General features: G+C 33.2%; 1 protein-coding gene across 3 annotated transcripts in view; it reads right to left on the reverse strand.

The window, feature by feature from the left end:
• Nucleotides 1-26,389, reverse strand: part of LOC135125456 (beta-1,4-glucuronyltransferase 1-like) — an 80,895-nt gene that overhangs the window by 43,749 nt on the left and 10,757 nt on the right. The window lies entirely within an intron of this gene.

Here is a 26,389-nt window from a genome sequence, read left to right on the forward strand (position 1 = left end):
AAAATAGATACCACATCACACAATTAACAGGAAAATCGAATAAAACTGTTTAGTTCGTTTCTATTTTTCTAATTCTAATTTAACAATTCAGTACAAAGCTTAAAAAAAAAAAAGAAAAATACTCTAATCGTTCTTCGGCGAATTTTATCTCCTCCAAATAGTTTTCCCTTGTCCTTACCTTGTCACTCTCTTATCCCTTATCTCAACCATCCCTCTTTATCTTCAGACAGACAACCACCCGGAAGTAGCGTCCGCTCCGAAGGTATGCAAGCAATTTCTCAACAGTAGCTAAACGGGAATCGATTCCAAACAAGGCATTTCATTCAGTGACCAGCTCGGCTTCGGGTGTAACACTTTTTTTCTTTCGACCAAATACGGAACACAATCTTGCGGCTTTTTCTGTTTGTAAACTAATTAACTCGGGTTCATCATCCAGGCGAGTTTTTGGCCGGAATCGCCCGCTCCTAAATTTTTCCCCGTCATTATTGTTATTACAGTTACGGATAGGCATTTTTTGCACTCGCCGTAATTATTTTGCATTATTTGCGATTATTGCGGCTTAATTGCGAGTTCATAACCGTTTCGGTTCACCGTTAGGAGATGATGTGGGTTAGGCTGTGATAAAAAGATGCGTCTGTTTGGTGCAGAAAAATGTTTAACTGAAATAGTGCGTTTTAAAGGGAGAAAGTACGAGGGATGAGATTCCTGAGAATCCTTGACTTTGATTGAACGTAGCACAAGCAGAAATGTCACGAATCAAGATCGAATATATTTCCTCGCCTTATTTGTCATCGGTCGTTTCTCGTGTCTTGCGTAACGTTTTTCTCACTTGAAGAGATTTATTTAACCGATTTGTAAAAAATACGCATACTAATGCTACCGAGAAATATTGACTTTTCGATCCAATGCGGTCCAATTTATTTTAAACCGAAGCTTTTCACGTGCACGCGTACCGAATAATTGCATATTCGAACTTTACCAACAATAATTTTTCGAGTCGAATGACATAAGAGCACGGTTATATAAAACGAGTAATAACAATAATTTTAATTTTCTTGATGGTGTGTCTATAATTAGAATGTCGGTACTTTCATTGAACGCCTATTACGATACAAAGACTTTTGCTTTCTTCTATTATCCACAAGTGTGTTATTCGATACTCTTTTACACACGTAAGCGCTTTCCGCGCCACATCGTCACAGTGCGAGATTTCGATTTCTCGAAATAATTTTCTGTACGTTCTTGGCAAATTCATTCAAAGCCTTTCACAACAACGTAATTATCAGAGTGTGGGATTAAATAATACAATTTTATCTTTAATTTACCTTGAACGGACTGTGTGTACTTTTTAAATTCTAATTAATTGCAGGCGAGATTTCACCTTAACGAATACGCTGATCCACATTAAATAAGAATATCGAAGAGTTCTGTAAATGCTAATTCGGGTCGTTTGCGATTGAGAAGATCGCCGCAAGGTCGGCTTTTCACCTGAATTTAAAGATGCTGGGGATATTAATCTCATTTTTATTCAGGTTTCGGTTGTAAAAAAGCAAGAATTTCGTGTTTGCTTTTACATACAAAAAAAGAGGAATTCGGACGTGGATAAATTAATATAGTGTGAGTACTTTTACCTTTTTGGGTCAGTATTTGTATTTTTGACATTTAATTTACATTTACATCTTTGAGAAATTTTCATTCATTAGCTTCATGGACATGTGCAGAAGCACTTATTCTTACCAAAAAACCTGAACAGACTAGTAGTTTTATTATCTATGTTCGAAAACTCTAATTAGGTATAGTTTTGGAAATTTCATTGTACCCCATTCAATTCAATTGAGAATAACGAGATCGACAGTAGTACATCGCACGCAAATGTTTTGAGCCTATGGGCGGATCATTTTTGCCGGTCGTCACCGAAGGAGGCGGTACAAATCGTCCAAGGGCAGAATTTGTAGGTAGGCTCAAACTAAACGAAATTTACGTGTTGACCAAATTCTTACTCTGAATTAGTTTTAATTTTATAAATACCCTATCTAAAATGTTCAGAATATGATGAGTCTATACTTGTGATTTAACATTCCATTTATATTTTTTGGATTTGTTTATACATACAGGTGACTCAAAAAAAATAATGACTGAGTAAATTTATTTTATTGAAGAAATCAAGAATTGCAAAACTGAATACTTTGAAATCTTGTCAATTAGTTAGAAAAAAAAAACCTGTCCTGCTCTAATAACGTCGAGAACATGCTCAAAATCACACTAATTTTAGGTACTTCAGCGTAGTTAGTGAACTCGTTGTGACCACTGAAATATACAAAGAGTAAATTTTGAAATGGAACGAAAGTCGAAGAATACTTTCAAAGCCACGATCAAAATGTATTTGCTTATCTTCGCCAAAAAATCCATGCCCTCATGGCAAAATTTGATATGATGAGTCAGTACCTGTGATTTATCATTGCAGTAATATTTTTTAGATTTACTTATACAGGCTGTCTCATAAAAAGATCACTTCGATTTTCGATTTTTCGATTTTTCGACCAACCGTTTCATCTAATTAGATTTTTCAGTTTCCATTTTTCTATCAACTTTTCGATTTTTTTACTTTCCCATTTTCTGATTTTTCAAATTTGCGGTATTTTGAATTTTCGAGTTTTCGGTTTTTCCGTTTTTCGATTTGTTGATTTTTCTGTTGGTCAGTTTTTAGACTTTGCTGCAACTTTTTTGCATTTTTCGATTATATTTTACTTTCCGATTTTTTTGATTTTTGAATTTTCGATTTTACGTTTTTAATTCTTCGATTTCCGATTTTTCAATTTTCCGGTTTTTTAATTCTTCTATTCTCGATTTTTCGATTTTCCATTAATCATTAAATTTTTCGATTTTTCGGTTTTTTTATTTTTCGACCTTCGATTTTTCAATTTTTGAGTATTCGATTTTCCATTTTCTGATTTTACGATTTTTCGATTTGCGATTTTTCGATTTTCGTTTTTCCGATTTTGTGGTTTTTCGATTTTTCTGTTTGTTTCAGTTTTTATGGTTCTGCGATTTGTTTTATTTTTGAATTTTTGGTTTTTTCATTTTTCGATTTGGGATTTTTCAATTTTTCGGTTTTTTAATTTTTCGAGTCTCGATATTTCGATTTTCGATTTTTCAGATTTGTGGATTTGTGAGCATTTCGATTTTTCCATTTTTAGATATTTTTCGATTTTTTTTAATTTTTCGATTTTTCTGTTCGTCAGTTTTAGACTTTGCAATTTTTATTTTTCCACTTTTCTATTATTTTAGTTTCGGATTATTCGATTTTTGAATTTTCGTTTTTTTTTCATTTTTTGATTTCCGATTTTTTAATATGTCGATTCTCGATATTTCGATTTTCGATTTTCCAATCTCCGATTTTTCAATTTCCAGTTTTCGATTTTCCACTTTATGATTTTACGAGTTTTCGATTTTTCTGTTCGTCACTTTTTAGGCTTTGAAATTTGTTTACTTTTCGATTTTTGAATTGTCGACTTTTAGAGTTTTCAATATTATGAATTTTCGAATTTTCTGTTTTCCTATTTTTCGATTTTTGAATTTTCCATTTTTCGGTTTTTTGATTTTTCAATTTTCGGTTTTTCAATCTTGCAAATTTCCGATTTTTCAGATTTGTGAATTTCAGGTTTTTCGATCGACCTACGTATTATATTCATTGAATTTTCGATTTTCGGTTTTTCCATTTTTAGATTTTCGATTTTTCAGTTTTGTATTTTCAGATTTTCTGTTTTTCGCATATCTGATTCATCAAATTTTCGATTTTTCGGCTTTTCGATTTTTCGATATTTGATTTTCGAATTTTCGATTGTTCAGTTTTCCATTCTTCAGCTTTTAGACTTCAGTTTTTTTACTTTTCGATTTTCCGAATTTTCGAGTTTTAATTTTCAGATTTTTAATTTTTCGAATTTTTGATTTTTAATTTTTCCATTCTTCGGTTTTTAGACTTCAATTTTCTTTCTTTTAAATTTTTCGATATTCTACAGAATTTTCGATTTTCAGTTTTCAGACTTTCGACCATTAGAATTTTGGATATTTCGGTTTTATGATTTTTCGATTTTTAGAAAATTTGAGTATTCCAATTTTCGATTTTTCAATTCATCGATTTTTCTATGTTCAATTTTTCAATTTAAATTTTGCGATTTTCAATTTGTCCATTGTCGATTTTTAGAATTTTCGGTTTTTCAATTTTTCCATTCTCAACTGTTAGACTTCAATTTTGTTACTTTCCGATTTTTTGGTTTTCGATTTTCCAATTTTCAGAATTTCCAAGTTTCTTTATTCAGATTTTCGATTTTCCACTTGCGATTTTAGATTTTTCGAATTTTTATTTTTCCAATTTTTTCTACTTTATATATTTTGATTATTTTAATTTCCGATTTTTTTATTTTTGTTTTTGATTTTTTTAATTTTCAGTATTACAAATTTTTGACTTTTCGATTTTTTGGTTTTTCCGTTTTTCAATTTTCGATTTTTCGATTTTTTGGTTATCCATTTTTAGATTTTCGATTTTTACGATTTGTATTTTTCGATTTTCTGTTTTTTGCATTAGTGAATTTTAGTTCTTCCGACTTTCGATTTGCCGTATATTTGATTAATCAAATTTTCGAAAAAGTTACCATGCTTACAAAAACTTTAAAACATCTACAATATTTCAAAGTATTCAGTTTTGCTATTCTTGATTTCTTCAATAAAACAAATTGACTCAGTCATTAACTTTTTTGAGACACCCTGTATAACCAAATCTAAAAAAATATTAATGCAGTGATAAATCACAAGTATAAAAACTCATCATATTTTATACATTTAAGATAGGATTTATTCTGCAAAATTTTGAGGTGACGTCATAAATTTTTTAGAGGGGATAAGCAAATATATTTTAATAAAAAATGTATCATGTTTATCATGACTTTAAAACATCTGCAAGATTTCAAAGTATTCGATTTTGCAAATTCAAAATTAAATTGCAAAATATTGTTTTATAATTTTGATTTTTTTTCCAAAAATCTGGACGTTTCGGATAAAAATTCAACACGGAGTCATAAACTACATGTGTAGGACTATGTTACTGTATACAATTTAAAACCCATTTACTATGCATAAATTTGAAGTGACGTCATCACATTATTGGTGGGGATGATTAGACAAATTTAATAATTTTGCGACATTTATGAAAAAAATATCAGTTAATAAAAATGGCACGTTTTTATTATTATGCCAGTTACATGTCACTCAACGACAATATCGTTTTTTTTTAAGAGTATTTTATTTGAAAAAGTGATGAAATTTTTTATATGGAACAATTGGTCGAAAGATGTTAGAAAGCAAAATAATTCATGTCCGGACCATCGTTACTCACGAACGAAAGTGACCATTATTTTATGGGAACAACTACCTGCTAAATCTTCTCCGACAAATTCGAGAGAACTGGCGTGAGCCATAAATATTTCTTACCAAATGTAACTACTGTCCGTCCCGTTATTGTCAATAAAATTTTATAGAGTAAAATGTAAATTTCGTTGTAGTTTGAGCCTACAAATTCTGCCCTTGAAGGATTTGGACCGCCTTCTTCGGTGAGGGCAGGCAAAAACGATCCGCCCATAGGCTCAAAACATTTGCGTGCGATTGTACTACTGTTCGCCTCGTTATTGTCAATAAAATTTTATAGGGTAGAAAGAAATTTCCAAAACTATACGTTATTTGTCATATGTGTATGTTTAACTTTCAATTCCTTAATATAAAAATGTGAACCTAACTATAAATATTTCGAGAAAAGAGTAGGTCGCTCCGAAAAACACTCAAGAGTGCCAGCCCTAATGAGTATACTTTCGGAACGCCAAACGAACAATCAGAGGCTGGCTGTCACCACTTTTACGACAGTCCAACTTTCGAATGACTTCCTTTTTCCAAAGTTTAACCTACCAACCCCCCGACCCCGCACCATTAGCACCCACTCGTCAAAAACTATCAAACCCTCCTCGATAATCCTATCTGTACGGAATTACCGCCCCCGGAAATGCAACTTTGCGTAAATCCGAAAACACCGAACCGGAATTTGCACTAATGGATTCGTGCAGCCAGTGAGCTTAATGCATAATCGATGCTAAAATTCCATTGTATCCGGTGAAAGAAGCGAGCTTTCCTAATTAAAGCGCTAATTAATTCGCAGGACGTGTTTATGCGAATCCTGCTAGAATGATTAGCAAAACAAACATCGATTCTGCATCTGCCAAGAGCAGCAGGAAACGCGGTGCAGTTAACCGGCGGCTGTGGCGGAAGACAAAAATTTAGCACCTTTGTGAAACGCTGTGTGTTAATTGATGGCAAAATAGCAGGACGGGAGTATCGTTTCCTGCAGTAATTGGACGGGCGGTTGTGTGACTTTGTAATTAGCAGGACAGGCGAAAAGTGGTCCTTCGAGCCGGAGCGTGATATTATTTAACAACAAGTCTACGTTCTTGACCCGACTCGAAGCACCCTGAAATGGGTTAGCTTACGAACGTTGTCTAGAGTTGGCTGCACAAATGTTCCTGTAACAGTTTGCACGAGCTTGAGATTCCCACGTCCAATTAGTTTTCTTTGAAGCTGCGAGCACACTACACCAGTAAACTGCGAACTAGTCGAACTAACGCCATCCGAACGCGCCAAAACACCAATCCTTTCATCGTCCTTTATTTTTATTTCCGACAAAAACCGCTCCAAAAACCCATTACACAACCAGAAATGCCACCTCTACAATTTACCATTAGTCGCGGTCGAAATTGCGCCACTGCGACCCATCGCCCATTAGACCGTTGCATCACGCCAGAATCTCGGCGAACCATTAACGGCGGCCCGTGCAGGAACACATGTTTTCGATGCTCGGACCGATGGAAATTCAGCAGAAGGGGAAAAAAGGAATTATTGACCGGAATAACTGCGCGTTTTGCGTAAGGACAAAAGTGCAGCGCCGGCACAGATGGATGGTTCGAAAGGCGGCCTTGCCCGATTTTTATTGTAAATTCGATGAATAATCAATCGACTGGTGGAGCACGACACGAGAGAATGTCGTGGATGATGGCTCGGCGAAGGACAATGCGGAACAATTTGGCAAACAATGGGGGGTAATGGGCTGGATTTTTGTCGGGTATGGTAAGATTAATTCCAGTTTACGCGCGCCCGGACACGGTGAATCGGAGGGGCTAAGAAGCCGAAATCCGAGGCGGCAGAAAGGCGCGTGTCGGGCTACTATAGAGGAGTTGTGTACTAAATTTGAAACACTACTTTGAATGAACTAGTCAAGGCAATCCGTTGTATCTTTCACTTTTTTGCAGGTTCTTTTAAACTATTTTCATAAAAAATTACGTTTGAAAATTAAATACGTATGATATACGCTACCACGAAAGATAGAAAACATGATAATGCGACCGCAGCGAGCCCCATCAAGTTTTATGGTGAAAATAAATGACTCTAGGTGTCCTTGTGCGGGCAAACTTCCGACACCTTTTCGGTGACAAATTTAATCTTCGCATACTTCAGCGTAGTTGGTGAACTCGTTGTGACCACTGAAATATATAAAGAGTAAATTTTGAAATGGAACGAAAGTCGAAGAATACTTTCAAAGCCACGCTCAAAATGTATTTGGTTATCTTCGCCAAAAAATTCATGACGTCATCGTAAAATTTGATATGATGAGTCTATACCTGTGATTTATCATTGCAGTAATATTTTTTAGATTTACTTATACAGCCTGTCTCAAAAAAAGGTCACTTCGATTTTCGATTTTTCGTTTTTTCGACCAACAGTTTCATCGAGTTAGATTTTTCAGTTTCCATTTTTCTATCAACTTTTCGATTTCATTACATTCTAATTTTCTGATTTTTCAAATTTGCGGTATTTTGATTTTTCGAGTTTTCAGTTTTTTCGTTTTTCGATTTTTTAATTTGCCAGTCTTTCAATTTTCGATTTTTCGTTTTTCCATTTTTAGATTTTTTGATTTTTCTGTTCGTCAGTTTTTAGACTTTGCAATTTTTTTGCATTTTTCGATTATATTTTACTTTCCGATTTTTTTGATTTTTGAATTCTCGATTTTACGTTTTTAATTCTTCGATTTCCGATTTTTCAATTTTCCGGTTTTTTAATTCTTCTATTCTCGATTTTTCGATTTTCCATTAATCATAAAATTTTTCAATTTTTCGGTTGTTTTATTTTTCGACCTTCGATTTTTCAACTTTCGATTATTCGATTTTCCATTTTCTGATTTTACGATTTTTCGATTTGCGATTTTTGTTTTTCCGCTTTTGTGGTTTTTCGATTTTTCTGTGTGTTTTAGTTTTTAAGGTTCTGCAATTTGCAGCTTTTAGATTTCAATTTTGTTACTTTCCGATTTTCCACTTTTCGATTTTTTGATTTTTTTTCGATCGTCGTTTTTTCGATTTTCATTTTTTCGATTTTTTGATTTTTCAGTTTTTAGGCCTTGCAATTTTTTTACTTTTCGCTTTTTCGGTTTTTCCATTTTCCGATTTTCGATTTTCCATGTTTAGATATTTTTCGATTTTTTTTTATTTTTCGATTGTTCTGTTCGTCAGTTTTGGGACTTTGCAATTTTTACTTTTCCACTTTTCTATTATTCGATTTTTGAATTTTCGTTTTTTTTTCATTTTTCGATTTCCGATTTTTTAATTTTTCGATTTTTCGGTTTTTTAATTTGTCGATTCTCGATATTCCGATTTTCGATTTTTCGATTTTCCAATCTTCAATTTTTCAATTTCCAGTTTTCGATTTTCCACTTTTTGATTTTACGATTTTTCGATTTTTCTGTTCGTCGTTTTAGGCTTTGCAATTTGTTTACTTTTCGATTTTTCGATTATTTTACTTTCCAGTTTTTTGATTTTTGAATTGTCGACTTTTCGAGTTTTCAATATTATGAATTTTCGAATTTTCGGTTTTCCTATTTTTCGATTTTTCAGATTCGTGAATTTCCAGTTTTTCGATCGACCTACGTATTAGATTCATTGAATTTTCGATTTTCGGTTTTTCCATTTTAAGATTTTTGATTTTCCAGTTTTGCATTTTCAGATTTTCTGTTTTTCGCATATCTGATTTATCAAATTTTCGATTTTTCGATATTTGATTTTCGAATTTTCGATTGTTCAGTTTTCCATTTTTCAGCTTTTAGACTTCAATTTTTTTACTTTTCGATTTTCCAAATTTTCGAGTTTCAATTTTTAGATTTTTGATTTTTCGATTTTCTTTTTAAATCTTTCGGTTTTGATTTTTCGAATTTTTGTTTTTCCAATTTTTTGCTTTTTCGATTTTTCTGTTCGTTTCAGTTTTTAGGCTTTGCAATTTTTTTTTACTTTGTATATTTTGATTATTTTAATTTCCGATTTTTTTTTATTTTTGTTTTTGATTTTTTTAATTTTCAATATTACAAATTTTTAACTTTTCGATTTTTGAGGTTTGTGAATTTCCACTTTTCGATCGACCTAGGTATTTGATTCATTGAATTTTCGATTTTTTGATTAGCCATTTTTACGATTTGTATTTTTCGATTTTCTGTTTTTTGCATTAGTGAATTTCAGTTTTTCCGATTTTTGATTTTGCGCATATTTGATTAATCAAATTTTCGAAAAAGTTACCATGCTTACAAAAACTTCAAAACATCTACAATATTTCAAAGTATTCAGTTTTGCTATTCTTGATTTCTTCAATAAAATAAATTGGCTCAGTCATTAACTTTTTTGAGACACCCTGTATAACCAAATCTAAAAAACATTAATGCAGTGATAAATCACAAGTATAAAACTCATCATATTTTATACATTTAAAACAGGATTTATTCTGCAAAATTTTGAGGTGACGTCATACATTTTTTAGAGGGGATAAGCAAATATATTTTAATTAAAGATGTATCATGTTTATCATGATTTTAAAACATCTGCAAGATTTCAAAGTATTCCATTTTGCAAATTCAAAATTAAATCGCAAAATATTGTTTTATAATTTTGATTTTTTTTTCCAAAAATCTGGACGTTTTGGATAAAAACTCAACACGGAGTCATAAACTACATGTGTAGGACTATGTTACTGTATACAATTTAAAACCCATTTACTATGCAAAAATTTGAAGTGACGTCATCACATATTGGTGGGGATGACTAGACAAATTTAATAATTTTGCGACATTTATGAAAAAAATATCACGTTTTTATTATTATGCCAGTTACATGTCACTCAACGACAATATCGTTTTTTTTTAAGAGTATTTTATTTGAAAAAGTGATGAAATTTTTTATACGGAACAATTGGGCGAAAGATGTTAGAAAGCAAAATAATTCATGTCCGGACCATCGTTACTCATGAACGAAAGAGACCATTATTTTATGGGAACAACTACCTGCTAAATCTCCTCCGACAAATTCGAGAGAACTGGTGTGAGCCATAAATATTTCTTACCAAATGTATATATAACTACTGTCCGTCCCGTTATTGTCAATAAAATTTTATAGGGTAAAATGTGAATTTCGTTGTAGTTTGAGCCTACCTACAAATTCTGCCCTTGAAGGATTTGGACCGCCTTCTTCGGTGAGGGCAGGCAAAAACGATCCGCCCATAGGCTCAAAACATTTGCGTGCGATTGTACACTCCAAAACCCAGGCAGAAAAGTCGACCAAAAGCTGTAAAAATCCACCAACCGACTCAATTGCGCTCATTTTCTCGATAACAAAATAAAGCGACAAATTATATCTTCGCTTAAACGAAAATTGCAACGTATCCCCGTCAACAAATTCGTTTAATTTGTTTCGAGCGCGTAAACATCGCCTCGTCTCGGAAAATAAACACGCCGTCTCCGCCACAATGGCCGCTTAAACGGGACACAATGAATAATTCTGTAACGGGAGCCGGGAAAGTGTTACGTGCACATACGGATAAGGTGGAATTAATGACGCAATAACTTTCTCCCGAAGTATTCGGGTGGCTCGAAATGGGCTCTGGTACACTAACCTTGGCTCGTGGTGTCATCGCGAGCGCAGCCGATGTTAATTTTGTTAATGAAACGGTTATTATGTCACTGCGGATGGCGTAGAGGTCACCGAAAGCGGACGCAATGATTTCATTATGTCGTTGGTGTCTGAAAGAAAGGGAAGAGTGACATGTGGAAGTCGTTGCGCCTTTGTTTGTGTTGTGGTTGTGGATTTTCGGGTAGTCGTTCCGAAAAAGCGCGAAAAGCGGAGGACCGGTTTGACCCCTGCGGAACACCAAACTCAAAGTGCATTAAGAGTGTATTAAATGGAACGAGGAGGTTGACCGCCGCCTACGCGTACCCACAACACCCATTACCTTAAGGTTATTGGTTGACTCAATATTGACATTTGCTAATAGAAAACAAATTTTGGAACCATGCGTGAAATTTAAACCACAAAAACTCTTTCTCCACTCAACATGGTCAACATTTTTTTTTAATAATAATTACCCCACTAAATTCGCACTCAGCACCAGGCGACTCGAAAACTGATAGTAATGGTTCTTTTGACGCGCACAAAAGCGATTACACGCTCCGACTAAGACGAATAAAATCACAATTTCATACATAAATTTCCATCACAATGAAGTAATTAATTGCACTGTATTACAAAAAAAAATACTTTCATTTTTTGCCACCCCGCGCGTCACTCGATACTTCGCTCTCGCATCAATCGAGCCATCCCCGAAATTCGTGACGCAACGCGCGCTTCGCTATTAACGTTGCCATTTTACCCAAACATTCGCAGTAAAGATTCCTATCTCCGTTCAGTCGCTTGTCACTTTCTACCGCGTTTTTCAAGCCCTGACCTTATTATTGTTACAATTTTGCTTGGTGTTGTTGTTGACCGACTATTGTTAACAGTTACGTGCTTAAATAAACATGAAATTGCGACAATTAGAACGCGCCGACGCTGGCCACTAAATGGATCTGTTTTGGACTCGTTCCTGGAGGTCGCAGAAGACGTAATTTTCTCGAGGAATTCCGAATATTCGGTGAAATGCTGTGGGCGGGTTTGTAAAAAATGTCGTTGCTGGGCTTAATAATGGGTCGGAAAATACCGCACGCTCTGTTTTTTTTGTGCCGAGTTATCGCTGGGTAAAGGAGTGGGGGAAGAAGGGAAGTTGAACGACTAAGAAGACTAAACGAATATAAAAAAATATACAGAAGCAAGCAGAAAAACAAAACAAAGATCTGGACGATATCTTTTCATACATAAAATCAGTTAATCATTAACCAGTGTAATCACATCTACATTTGTCAAACCTCCCCCCACCTCTACACTTCGTTATCGAAGCTCACTCCACATTTTAATACACTCGGGGAATAATCATCACCATGCTTCTAATCGGGACTTTTCCAATAGCACGAACATGAAACCGCAGCGCATTTTTCCTTAATTAATAACTCTTTAATACGACCCCCGGGAATTTAAATTTCGTTCGTTATAATGATGATAAATGAAAGTTGTGCAGTAACGCTACCACGTTTATTCATTAATCCGAGTCTTAGACTTGCATGAAGCCTCATTAAAAAGTAATGAAAAGTTTAAAGAGGAACTAAGTACAAAACGAACCTTTTCACATCGGTTAACTGCAACAAACCGACTTAATTACCATCCACAGTCAACAAAATCGACTGGGTGGGCTGGGTCCAGAAAATAGATCTTCTCCCAAAGGACGTTCGACCTTTAGCTGGCGTTATTAGATTAACACACATCCGAGCGGCGACAGCTGGAAAACATATTCCGAATTCGATAAGACTGAAAGGTTTTCCTAAGTTTCTTCTAATTTTTGTCCTGTTATTTCATATTTGTGTGTGACGCAGTGTGCGTCGTTAATTTTTCTAATTTACACGAGCGACCTCAAACCACGTACGTACCCGAAAAATGAATAACGCCAGTCAAAAGTCAAAATTCTCCCCAGAATTAATGACGCCACGCGCCAACCCCGGTTTTCCACCATTAATAAAAGTCTGTCACTCGCGGTGGCATCGATCGGGTTTTCCACAAAAGAAATTTATTTCTTTCTCCGGTCACTAATGCTACGTTTTGTTAAACTGCATAAAAGAAACAATTTCGGCCGCAGAGCGGCTATTATGTGCCTGTAATTTTCATGTCTGACGAGAGGTAAAAAATTCTACCTGAGAACTCGGCCCTAATCATTAAGTCCGCAGAAAAATTGGGGGAAAACCCGAGATGACTGGCTGGAACTTTTTGCTCCGCCATTAAGAAGGTACCGCTGCTTAATAAAATTCCCAGAAGTAAGAGCTGCGGTTTTTGTTTGGATCGATCGGTTCTCGACGCTGGAAAACACTAAAAATTAGCTTGCTCGATTTTCGTGCATTTCCAGGCTATCGCAATAAGGAAATCGGTGGAATCAGATTCTGAGTGGGAAATTCGCTATGCATGTGGTTATCCACAAGTGGTCAGTGCTATCAAAGGGGAAATGCCAACAGTGTTTATAGTTTTAGTCGTCATAGTAATCAAAAAACATCTAAACATTTTAATTTTAGTTAGAGGTGCCGAAATTGTGTTCCAAGCTTGCAAATTATAATCAAAATAATTCGATAATTGTAAAAAAAATCATCACAATTGAGATAGGGCGGGTGGGCGGGACTTATATTTTGCCTTTTTACCATGACCCCTACAGTACGAAAAAAGTAGTCTCCCGTTTCCGTCTGTTTGTCTGTCTGTCTGTCTGTATCCATTTTTATTAGACATGTAATCTCCGAAACTGCTGGACCGATTGTTGTCAAATTTTGTATGTATATTAGAAATATCATGTAGATGTTAGCCAAAATTTGGCTAATCATCCCCTACACAATTTGACGACCTCATCTCAATGAGCCGTATTTTAAAATGAGTTGAATGTTATACAAAAATACTTCCACACACTTGTAGTACACGAATCCGCTTCCAGTTTTTTCGCTAAACGTTCAAATCTTCGCACAAACAATTGCACGGTATAATAACGTCATCTTTGTTTTTTTTTTAATATATATGTAGAGTTTTCTTTCAACAACAGGAAGTTAAACATGTTGACAGTTTCTTATTGGGAAAAGAAGACTTTGTATATTAAGAAAAAATGGATAAAATATAAGCCCCACCCACCCACCCCTTCTCAATTGTGATGAATGTTTTATTCACCATGAGCTGAAGGGCGGAGTTTAGTTTGCAAAATTTTTTATAGAAATATTGATGTTACAATTAAACTCCGCCGTTCGGTCTCATTAGGAATGAAAAACTCAGCACAATTGAGATCAGGGCGGGTGGGTGGGGTTTGATTTTTTTTATATACATAGTTTTCTTTCAACAATTTTTTGGCGCAAAGAACAAGAGATATTATAATAAAAAAACATAATTTATAATTATATTTTATAAATATTATTCAATAATGTTAGACTGTACTCCTAATGCAAGTCACGTAGAATAACTTATACTTTCTCCTTTTTTTCGGAAAACTGAATTAGACTGCATTCCTAAAGTAAGTCACTTGTACTTTCTCGTTTTTTTTCGGAAAACTGAAGAAATGAAAAACTGAAAATCTAAAAGTTGAAAACTCGCGAAACTTTAAATCGAAAAACGGCAAAATCTGAAAATTCAATGAGTTACAGAAGATAAATCGAAAAAAAAAGGAAACTTGAAAAATTGCAAACCGAAAAATTGAAAAAATTGAAATTGAAAAAACAAAAAATTATAAAATCGGAACATTGAAAAATTATAGAAATAATGAAAAAAAAAACTTACATGAAAAATTGCACATGGAAAAATGACAAATTGAATTAAACAAATGAAAAATTGAAAAATTTAAACTTGAAAACTAGAAAAAATGCAAATCGAAAAAATGAAAGAACAAAAAAAATGAAAAATTGAAGACAAAATTCAAGTCAAATAAGCTGCGGGAGCGTTATTTAGGTCACTGGTTTTTACTTAATACTTTTTTTTATTTACTGCACTTCAGGGGCGAGGGAAGTTCTGTTGAAATAACATTCGACCAATTTTTTCTTAGTATACGTAGTTGTTTTTTCAGAACGAGAAACTTAAAGCATGTTTAAAATGGTAAATTCTTGTAGACAAATATCGATCTTGCAATTAAGCCCCGCCCTTCGATCTGACAACGAATGAAAAATTCGTTACAATTGAGAATTGAGATCGGGGCGGGTATGGGTGGGGCCTAATCTTCGGCTTTATATATATTTTTATCACGCTTTTATTAGCTTGGGTTGTATGTATGTATGTAACGGAATCTTTGAGCTTAATTTTCATCGGTTTCTAAAAGTCTGATCATCTTGAAACTTTGCACACGTCTCAAGGATCGATGACAATGCAATAATTTGACAACAGTTTCCCATTATCCTTATTAGGACCGCCAGGATCCTCGATCCTACGGAGACCACTGAGTGGTTCTTTCTAGAAAAATCTAAATAAGTAATTAATTCCCCAATTTATGAATTTGTCGCAGACTAAAAAATGAAAAATAAATAATAGTTTAAAAAACTAAAAAAACACGCTTTTATTGCTAATCGAACTAAAAACTAGAAAATAATTTTTAATGACAGAGTTTAATATTACAGTAGTAGAAGATCAAACAATCAATCATAATAAATCACCTCAAATTAAAATTATAATAAAATTTATGTTATTAACAGAATAATTCAATTCAGAGTAAAAAGCGTGGGGTGCATTTTACTGCGGTTCATAACTATCCTCTCATAGATAGTTGCCAATAGAATGATTGTAATATTTAAAATATCAAGCACCCCACGCTTTTTACTCTGAATTGAATTATTCTGTTAATAACATAAATTTTATTATAATTTTAATTTGAGGTGATTTATTATGATTGATTGTTTGATCTTCTACTACTGTAATATTAAACTCTGTCATTAAAAATTATTTTCTAGTTTTTAGTTCGATTAGCAATAAAAGCGTGTTTTTTTAGTTTTTTAAACTATTATTTTTTAATATACAGAGTATTCTTTGAACAACACGATACTCAAAAACATGTTCTCGTAGAGAAATAACGATTTTGCAGTTAAGCTTCGTCCCCTTGGCTCACGACGAATAAAAAAAAATCATCGGAATTGAGACAGGGTGGGTGGGTGGGGTTAGATTTTGCCTTTTTTTCTTAATATGTGTAGACTTATTAGACAAGAAACTCGAAACATGTAAAATGATACATTTTTGTAGTAATCAACTTGAATCCTTAAAATGGAGTTTAGAAATTACAATTTTCAGCTCTAAGCTAAGCGCGACAGACCTTTCCATTTTATCAATTGAAAAAGAGAAGAAAGTAAATTTTGATAACCCGTAAGCACGTTTAGTATTTGTTGTTTTATTATATGGGGGTTACTCAATAGAAAACCGCCCACCCACCCCTTCTCAATTGTGATGAATGTTTTATTCATCATGAGCTGCAGGGCGGTAGAATTTTTTATAAAAATATTGATGTTACAATTAAACTCCGCCCTTCGGTCTCGTTACGAATGAAAAACTCATCACAATTCAGATCGGGGCGGGTGGGTGGGGCTTAATTTGTTTTTTATATGCATAGTTTTCTTTCAATATTTTTTTGGCGCAAAGAACAAGAGATATTATAATAAAAAAACATAAAGTCAATCTATTATTCAATAATTTTGGACTGCACTCCTAATGTAAGTCACGTAGAATAACTTGTGCTTTCTCGTTTTTTTTCGGAAAATTGAAGAAATGAAAAACTGAAAATCTAAAAATTGAAAACTCGTGAAACTGTAAATCGAAAAACTGCAAAATCTGAACATTCAATGAGTTACATAAGGTAAATTGAAGAAAAAAAGAAGGAAACTTGAAAAATTGCAAACCGAAAAATTGAAAAAATTGAAACTGAAAAAACAAAAAATTATAAAATCGAAACATTGAAAAATTGTAGACATAAACAAAATAAAAAACTTAAACGAAAAATTGCACATAGAAAAATGAAAAATTGAATTAAAAAGTTGAAAAATTGAAAAATTTAACTTGAAAACTAGAAAAAGTTCAAATCGAAAAAATGAAAGAACAAAAAAAAAAATGAAAAACTGAAGACAAAATTCAAGTCTGGTTTTTACTTTATAGAGGTTATCAGAGAACAAAAATCGCAAAAAATTATAATTTTTTAGAGAAATGGGATTTATTTGGCTGCACTTGTTGTTTTTTCAGAACGAGAAACAAGCATGTTAAAAATAGTAAATTCTTGTAGACAAATATCGATCTTGCAATTAAGCCCCGCCCTTCGATCTGACAACGAATGAAAAATTCGTTACAATTGAGAATTGAGATCGGGGCGGGTATGGGTGGGGCCTAATCTTTGACTTTATTCTTAATATACATAGTATTCTTTGAACAACACGATACTCAAAAACATGTTCTCGTAGAGAAATAACGATTTTGCAGTTAAGCTTCGTCCCCTTGGCTCACGACGAATAAAAAGACTTATTTCAACAACACGAAACTTAAAACATGTAAAATGATAAATTTTTGTAGTAATCAAATTTAATCCTTGGAGTTTAGAAATTACAATTTTCAGCTCTAAAAGCAACGTCCACAATGATAACGTCATAGAATATTTTGCCAAAATAAAGACCCGTAAGCACGTTTAGTATTTGTTGTTTTATAATATGGGGGGTGCTCAATAGAAAACCGCCCTGGGTGCCAAACCACGCTACGCCGCCTCTGCATTTAGGTAAGTAAAAAGTGCACACGGAAATAACTAAAGTTAGAATTAAGTAACTCTAGAAACTTAAACGTGTCGCTTCGCTCGCATTCTCGAGGTTTCTTTTTTAAAAAGTAATTTAACTTCACGGGCACGTCCACAGTAATTTGTTATTACAATAGAAACTAAACAGGCTCGCTGATGTTCCTTCGTAAGTATTTCTCTGTGAGAGCAACTTATTTAAAAAGAAAAAAAGCGTTTTACTTCCATTTTTTTTAATTTTAACGTCAATAAAATCATTGTCGTACGATACATTTTTATGCATAATTTATAATTTAATTTATTGATTTATTTTAATTTAATTTTTTATTTAACTACCAAACTATTCACTAGAAATAATTTATATGGCAAAATAACGTTTGCCAGGTCAGCTAGTTTTTTTAATTAAAATAGTTAAAACACAATAAATTTTTACAAATTTCATTATGTTTTTTACTGACCATAAAACGGTCGTTTTAAGTGAAAATATCAATCACATTATTGTATAAAAAGATTGGGTATTAAAATTTCATTGTTCTTTATCGTTTAATTACTACCGAATGCACCCATAGGTTTATTTTAAAGTATATGTATCTTATAATAGAAATTTACTCTCTAATTTTTCGCAAAAAGAAATCGCTTTATTAAATGACTTTTTCCAAAAAACATGTATCTCATGATTTTTTTGAGACATCGACACTTTCGCTATGGGATGAATAAATAAATTTAAGCCAGCGTTTCAGAAGCATCGGTGGTATAGTTCCGACAACTATTTCTCTATTAAATTTCCCACATAGCGACGAACGCAGAAAACCAACAAGCTATGAAACGCCAAGAAAACATGAACCTAGACGCCAGTCAAATGAATCTCTTAGAATGCCTTTCCTTATTCAAGAGGTAAAACCAGTACAGTACAGTCGAACATTTCTATTACGTCCAAGTAGTTCGCTCTTGACACGGCCGAAATTTTGAAATTTGGGTAACAAAAAAAATCCCAACCGCACGTATCATTTTGGCACAGAGGCAATTTTTTATCAAGAGAATTTGTTTACGGTGAAATTTTTGGGATTTATTTTATGGTTCCATGGTAATTACTTAGACTAATTTATATAAAACAACTGGACGAAGTGGAGGAAATTATTCACAATCAGTCAGTAACATGCAGGTTTTCTGACCCCTGAAAGGTTAAAAAGTCAGCGATTCCCCGGATACATTTTTCTTAAGGGTACCCAGTAGCAGACCGAAAAATGAGCTAAATAGATTTTCATTTTACGGGCGTAATTTCAACTTTGAAAAAAAGATCGACATTTCAATTCATAGATTATGTCTAATTCTCTGGGGAAGACACAATATTTTTTAAAATAAGTGATTGTTTAGTGTTTAATTAATCGTTCATTCTTCGAAGGAATTTGCATTTTTACACGAGGAGAGAGCATTTTTCGCTTCAACTTTTATATCAGTGCAAAGACAACATTGAGCTCTATGGGGAAGACCCGGTCATTTTTGTTTAAAATTTATATTTATCAAATTATTTGCTTTTTAAAAAAAATACTGAATAATGAAAATAAAGTGAAACTAGGCAACCCTATTTACAAAGTTTTCCGTTTCAATAAATGGCTGAGTTTTACATAGCAGGGAGCCTTGCCGACCGACCCTTTCAGGTAATCAGTATCAGTAAATATTGTTGAAACTCTTTTACTAGTCGACTTCTTTCACTGCTGACATAATTTGGTTTAAAAGTATGCAAATTTTTATAATTTTATATATTCTACTAAAATATTTTCTTTGAAAAAATTATTCAAACATTTTTTATTAATCTGTCATTTTATACATTAATCAATACACAAAACTGACAAGATTTAGATTCTCATCACTTCACTAACCACTTATTTACCTGAACAATCATATTTATTTCAATTTAATTTTTTGATACTCTTTTCCGCACCACCTATGAGGTAGAGTATTATAGGCACCTTTTTTACATGGTATCTCCAGTAAACCTATTCCAATATTACTATTTATTCCTGTGTGTGTTTATACTAGAAGGGCAAAAGATTTATATGAACTACACATGACGCGAATGCAAATAAAAAAATTTAATTGTACAATTTTTTCTTTACAATTTGTCTAATGGATTGACTTGTTTAATAACGAGAATCTACTCTCTCCGGAAGTAAGGCATATAAATAAAATTTTTCTAGGGCTCTATCATATTATTTTCCCAAAATTTATCATCTCGTCGAATTAAGCATTATTTAAATTGGACATTTTATATATTTCTACGATAGCGTTTTTGTTTATTAAGCCGTCTGGCGATGCCGCTAAAAATGTATAAACCGCATTGTTTTATTGTCAGTTTGGTGTTACTGCAAAATGCTTCAGTTGCCCTTGCTTCATTTTCTATGCAAAGATTTTGGGAGAGTACATGCTGAACTAGATTTGCAGGGATGTAAAATGTTTTTCACAGTACAGTAGGATTAGCCGTGTTACTAGTTCTCTCATTTTGCAAATTTTACCAAAATAACGTTCGGTTTGTCTAAAGGATTTTTCTGCGCACGATTCTGGATTATTGCGTTCGCCAATTGTGTTTTGTTCGATTAAAAAGACATCAACGTTTGAAAGTTTTTTGAGAAATACTTTTTGCGCTGTGACATATCAGGTATTCCAACTGCCTCGTTAGATACATCGTCGCCCGAGAACTTGTATGATCCACAGACCGGAGCGCGCTCAGGCCAATGTCGACTCTATAAGCCTCCAGAAATTCTGCGGGAAATAGTTATTATTTACTTAGATGCTTTTGTTTACACACGTCTCACATGTTTCACTCGATTTTGAAACTCAACTATTTTTTTGTTTAACTAAGAATTAATACTTTCATTGCGTTTGATACTAACGTCCTAAATTAGCAATACTAGTGGAACACTAATCATGGAATAGATTTTTTTGGGAAAGTACAGTTATTTTTATGTTTTAGTAGCAATGTGTTCTATTTTCTATAAATTTTTACATATTTTTAGTCACAATTTTGGTGGTTATTTTTTACTTTTATTTTTAGCAATAATAAATAGGCCAAACATGAAAGAATAAAAAAAAATTAAAATTTAGAAATCGAGAAATTGAACAATCGTATAATTGAAAAATCGAAACATCGAAAAACTGGAAAATCGAAAAATTAAAAAAAAATGGAAAATCAGAAATTTAATGAATTCCGAAAATTGAAAAACTGAAATATGCATAGAAGAACTGAAAACTCGAGAAATCGAAAAATCTAGAATTTTAAAAATTGAAAAATTAAAATATCGAAAAGTTGAAAAATTGCGAAATCGTATCAGTGAAACATCGGACAATTGAGAAATCGAAAAATAAAAAAATGAAGAAATCGAAAATTTGAAGAATGGAAAAATTGAAAATGTCAAAAATTAAAATACTGAAAAATCGAAACATCAAAAGTTGAAAAATCGAAAAACCGAAAATCCGAAAAATCTCAATAATCTTTATATATGTATAAAAGGCAAAAAAGTTGAAATTTGCAGAGAATGTTCATTTTATACTGGAGGCATCGTTTAAGAAGCGATTTCTCGAAATTTATCCCCTAAGGGGCTTAAAAAGGGGTGATAAAATTTGTATAGGACCAATATATCTACGGCAAATTTACATAGTTACGTGAAACCTGGTACATTTTAATTGTCTTCAATACAAATAAGGAAATACGTATTTAAGCATTTTCGGAGATTCGACCTCTAAGGGGGTGAAAAATGGTGTCTAAATTTGGGCAGCCGAGTTTGTATAGGAAAAATATTTCTACTATAAATTGAAATTTTTACGTGAAACTTGGTATTAATGTTCTTCAACACAATTAATGAAACCCGTCTTTAAGCATTTTCTAAAATTCAACCCCTAAGGAGGTGAGATGTGGAGGCTAAGTTTGTATGGGAAAATATTTCTGTTGTACGAGTATATTTAAATTTTTACGTGAATCTTGGTACTAATGCTCTTCAACACAAGTAATGAAACACGTGGCTAACTTTACATCGGAAAATTATTTCTGTTGTAAATTTTTAATATGGAATTTAGTATTAATGTATAGTGAAACACGTACTTCAGCAATTTCCGAAATTCAACCCCTAAGGGGGTGAAAAACACTGGTTAAGTTTGTATGGGAAAAGTATTTCTATTGTAAATTTAAATTTTTGCGTGAAACTTGACATTAAATTAGTGCTAAGGGAGTGAAATGTGGAGACTAAGTTTGTATGGGAAGAATATTTCTAATGTAAATTTAAATTTCTACGTGAAACTTGGTATTTGGCTCTTCAATACAAATAATGAAGCACGTATTTAAGCATTTTCCGAGATTCAAGTGAAAAGTGGTCGCGAAGTTTGTATGGGAAAATATTTCTACTGTAAATTTAAATTTTTTATGGGAATTTGGTATTAATACTCTTCAAAACAAATAATGAAAGATATATTTCAGATTTTTTCAAAATTCCACCCCTAAGAAGATGAAAGTTTGTATGAGGAAAAATATTTTATGGCGATTTTTACTTGAAATTTTGTATTGATGCCCTTCAATACATTTTTTACTTGAAACTTAGCAAAGCTAGTGTATTTATAAACCACAAGTTCAGGATTATGCTACTAAAAAAGTGATAACGTCGTTTCAAAATTTTGCTGAATAAATTCTACTAAAAACGTGCAAAATGTGATGAGTTTTTACTTGTAATTTATCATTGCATTCATATTTTTTTAGATTTGCTTATATACCTAGGTGGCTCAAAATAATTAATGAATGAGTCAATTTATTGATTTAATCAGTCTCGACTCACTCCATTTTCCCAGAAATTTTTGGAATACTGTTATTTTTAGTCTAATCCACATTGATTTACGTGTCCTTGCAAAATGTTGATGATTTCATCCCAAAATTGTGTACCTAAAGTAAAAATTTAACTCGAAAATGCTGGATATGTTTCATTGTATTTTAGGTGCGAGGGAAGTTCTGTCGAAACAACTTTCCACCAATTTTTTTTGCTGTTGTATTTGAACATAAACAGTTTATTTTATATATTTTTAAAACATTATAAAGAATATTTTCCGCAGTATTTTAAACTTTCAACTCAATTTCTTTCAAAATACATACAAATGAATTTCGATGGTTATTTCCCTGTACCCTTCATTTGAAAATAAATAAGCTTATCTGGTGTTGTTTACCGATTTGCATTTTATGACGGACTCCCTACAGTGACCATAATCTCTCCTCTCTTGGGTCGCTACCTTCCGTGGATCGGTACTTTGGGTTGCATAGTTACAAAAAATAATTCTTCTCACTAAAACCGATTTTGCGGGCGACGACTGGGGACCTTAACTAGCGTCTCGAGAACTAGTTCACTTCAAAGCTGCGCCTTCCGGTAAACTATAGTTCTCCAGACAGGAATGAAATACTTTCCGCCTCGGTATTATGTTATATAGACGAAGAAAACAAAAGTAGTGTACCGACTGTGAAAAAAAACTCAGCATGCGTTAAAACAGAATATAAAAAATTCGAAACACATAATTGTTAAATAAAACACTCAAATTTTCCACCACCGATCATTTTCACCTCGAAACCAAACATTTTCTTTGAAAATATTGACCCTTTTTAGCTCACCGAATAAATTTATTGTTTCACGTAAACAACAAACATTATTTCACTGACTCGAGTAACTAACGAAATGAAACCGGAGTGTGTACTCGCTCAACATAGTTAAATAATTGCCTGCCGAGCTAAAAGCGTTAGTGGAAAACAAATTTCCTCCACAAGCTAAAAGCGAAAAGTTTACTCGCGACACAATTAGAGCGCCAAGAGGTTTATTTAAAAAAATGTGTCAGTACCAAAAGTTTCTTTTTTTAATTTATACTTATTTTAAGTAGTTCGATCATCGTCGCGAAGTTCTAGCTTCTAGATTCTCCCCCACAGACTGTTCCGTCCTTGAGTTTTCGTAGTCAAATATGCAAACACGGTTGGATCAACAGCCACAGCAGCCATCGCATGTTTAATTATTACCCATATGGCCTATAATCGAAGTTCCTTAATCACGCTGGTGTTTGCCTATCGACCAAACACAAGCTAGCGCCAAAAGGTGCGTATTCGAGCTCGAACATGTGTGACATTGTTCGATAAATTTATTCGGGCCGAGACGGAAGCGGAAATGTAGAGATATTATCGCAGAAATGTGCATGAAGTTGTCGGGCTTCGTTTTCTCGTGTCGGACTCGGACGTCGAAGAAAACGGTTTCTTTGACGTTGCATTTTGCTTGGGGGTTTATTGGATTTGCGCCGAACTTGAATGTTAAGTGTGTCAGAATAATCCACTTTGAAACTTTGCTTCTACTTTTGATACACTCTCTCAAGGCTTCGGTGATTGCAAAGGCAGCCGTTGTTTCTGCTCGGCGGGTTTTGTTTTTGTGTTTTTTTTTGTCAAAAGAGATGAAGCTTGGAGTTTACTCGGCAAATTGTTTCTTGTTAGTGGCAGGGGCAGGTTTAGCTGAGATTGTGGTAGAGGATCTAGTGTTAATTTAGTTAAAATTAATAAAATTTGCTGAAATTTGTTTATTTCTAGGTTTTTTTACATTTTTTTCCAGGACTAAAAATAGTAACTTATAATCATAGCTGAAAAAATATCTAAATTATGAAAGAATGAAATCTGAAATTATTTATTTATATTAATATTAAGTGTACAATTTGAACAACTGTGAAAAATAAATAAGCTCTCAGACTGACAGAACTATTAGAGGAAACATTTACATTTTGTAGAGCACGCAACGTTTTAGTGGCGTTAAAACAGGTCGCAGCATTTTGATCTGAAATGCTTGTGACATCAAAAGATACCAGGATTGGATGCCCCTACAACTGTTGCGTGGTTTGACACCCAGGGTGGTTTTCTATTGAGCACCCCCCGTATAATAAAACAACAAATACTAAACGTGCTTATGGGTGGCGCTTCAGTCGTAAGATTTCCAAAATTAAGGTAAAGACACCAGTGATCGACACTATTAGACCAACATAAACAAAAAAAATGTCAAAATTGGAGATTTACGGTCAAGTAACTTGGAAAATTATTTTAGAGGTTCAATGATTCTTTCTCTTTATTCCTATAGTAACAAATGAGGATTTGTTTGTGTAGTTTTGAAATTTTGAATTTTTTAAACAACTGTTCCAAATCCCCAGTAATCGACGCAGGAATTTTTTGATTTTCCAGTAATCGACACCCCAGTAATTGACATGACTGGAGAGATTTGTCTCGAATAAAAGTAGACAGAATGATATAAAAAAATAAATTTTAATTTTCATATAAGAACATAACGTAAAATTATATCAATGAACAAAAACAATCTATATTCTATAAAATTAACAGCTTAACAATCAGTCTCCATTAGGTTTTAATCAGTCTTAATATTTTTGTTAATCAATTCAAACCGAAAAATCTATATTCTGTTATTTTTGGCACAGAATATATTCCACGTGATTTTTTTTCTTTGGTGCTCGTATTATTTCTATTATTTCTTCTTCTGTATAATGGATTTCGTCCTTTTGTTCTGGCCATTTCCAGTCACATAAACCACTTTTTGTCATGGTAGAAATAAAATATCCGTCTGTATCCACTTTTGTCACTCGACCAGGAAAATAGCGCTGTTCATATTCTACAATTACATATGAATTCTGATATGGTTGCTTAAGTGGTTTTGATTTTACTTCAACTTTGTAATACCCAAAGTCTTCATCGCTATTTTCTTGTTCTAAATGAATGTCGTCTAGGCTGTCACCACTTTCCACCCATTGTTCCTCAGATTCAGAATCGCTCGTCAGTAACACCTTCTGTTTAGTTTTTATCTTTTTCTTGTCTTTTTCAAGTTTTTTGGCTTGTCGTTCTTGACTTTTCTTTTCCTTCACTTCCACTTTTTTTGTGTGATAATTCTTCCATGCTTTAGAAGTTATTACCGCAGGTATCTTTTCCTTCCGTTTGTGTTTAGTTTCTTTGAGTGTTTTTCAGGCCAAAACAGTGCCTTTTTGAATGGTGATGGTACATTCTGATTAAAATTTATAGTTGTTTTCTTAGGAGTGGTTGGAACAACTGACTCACAAGCTTTGCCCAGACTGTTTACTGAAACTATCTTAATTCGTCTGGGTTCAGCTTTCTCCTCCGAATTTCGTATTTCGTGTTGTGTGCTGGTGCTTGGCAAAACTTCAGTTTCTGCTAACACAGTTTTCAATTCTTTTGGCTGAATCTTGTGTTCTGCTTCTAACTTCATTATAATTCTGATGTTCTAAAGTAATATCCTCTTCTGTTTCATTATCTATTACTTCTTGTGTGTGTCTCAAATCCAGTGTTGATGGTACATTTGGATCTCTCTGGTCCGTTTCATCTCTTTCTGAGTTTTCAACATTTGAGGTGTTCATATGTGCATCATTTTTAATTTTTTTCCAAACTGAAAATAAACTTTTGTCGGTAATTTTGCCCTCCCATTCACTTTCATTCTCATTTTTTTAAATTCCTCAAGCATTGTCACTGAAATATATTTTTCTAAAATGCGAAAGCTTTTGGAAATTTCTACGTTAGTAAATAACGAATCATCAACTTGTTTTTGCTGAATTGCGATCTTTCCAAAAT

Source organism: Zophobas morio, unplaced genomic scaffold (genome assembly GCF_036711695.1).
Source record: "Zophobas morio isolate AGI-343-1 ecotype UQ-CSIRO unplaced genomic scaffold, CSIRO_AGI_Zmor_V1 ptg000008l, whole genome shotgun sequence".
Taxonomy (NCBI): Eukaryota; Metazoa; Arthropoda; class Insecta; order Coleoptera; family Tenebrionidae; genus Zophobas; species Zophobas morio.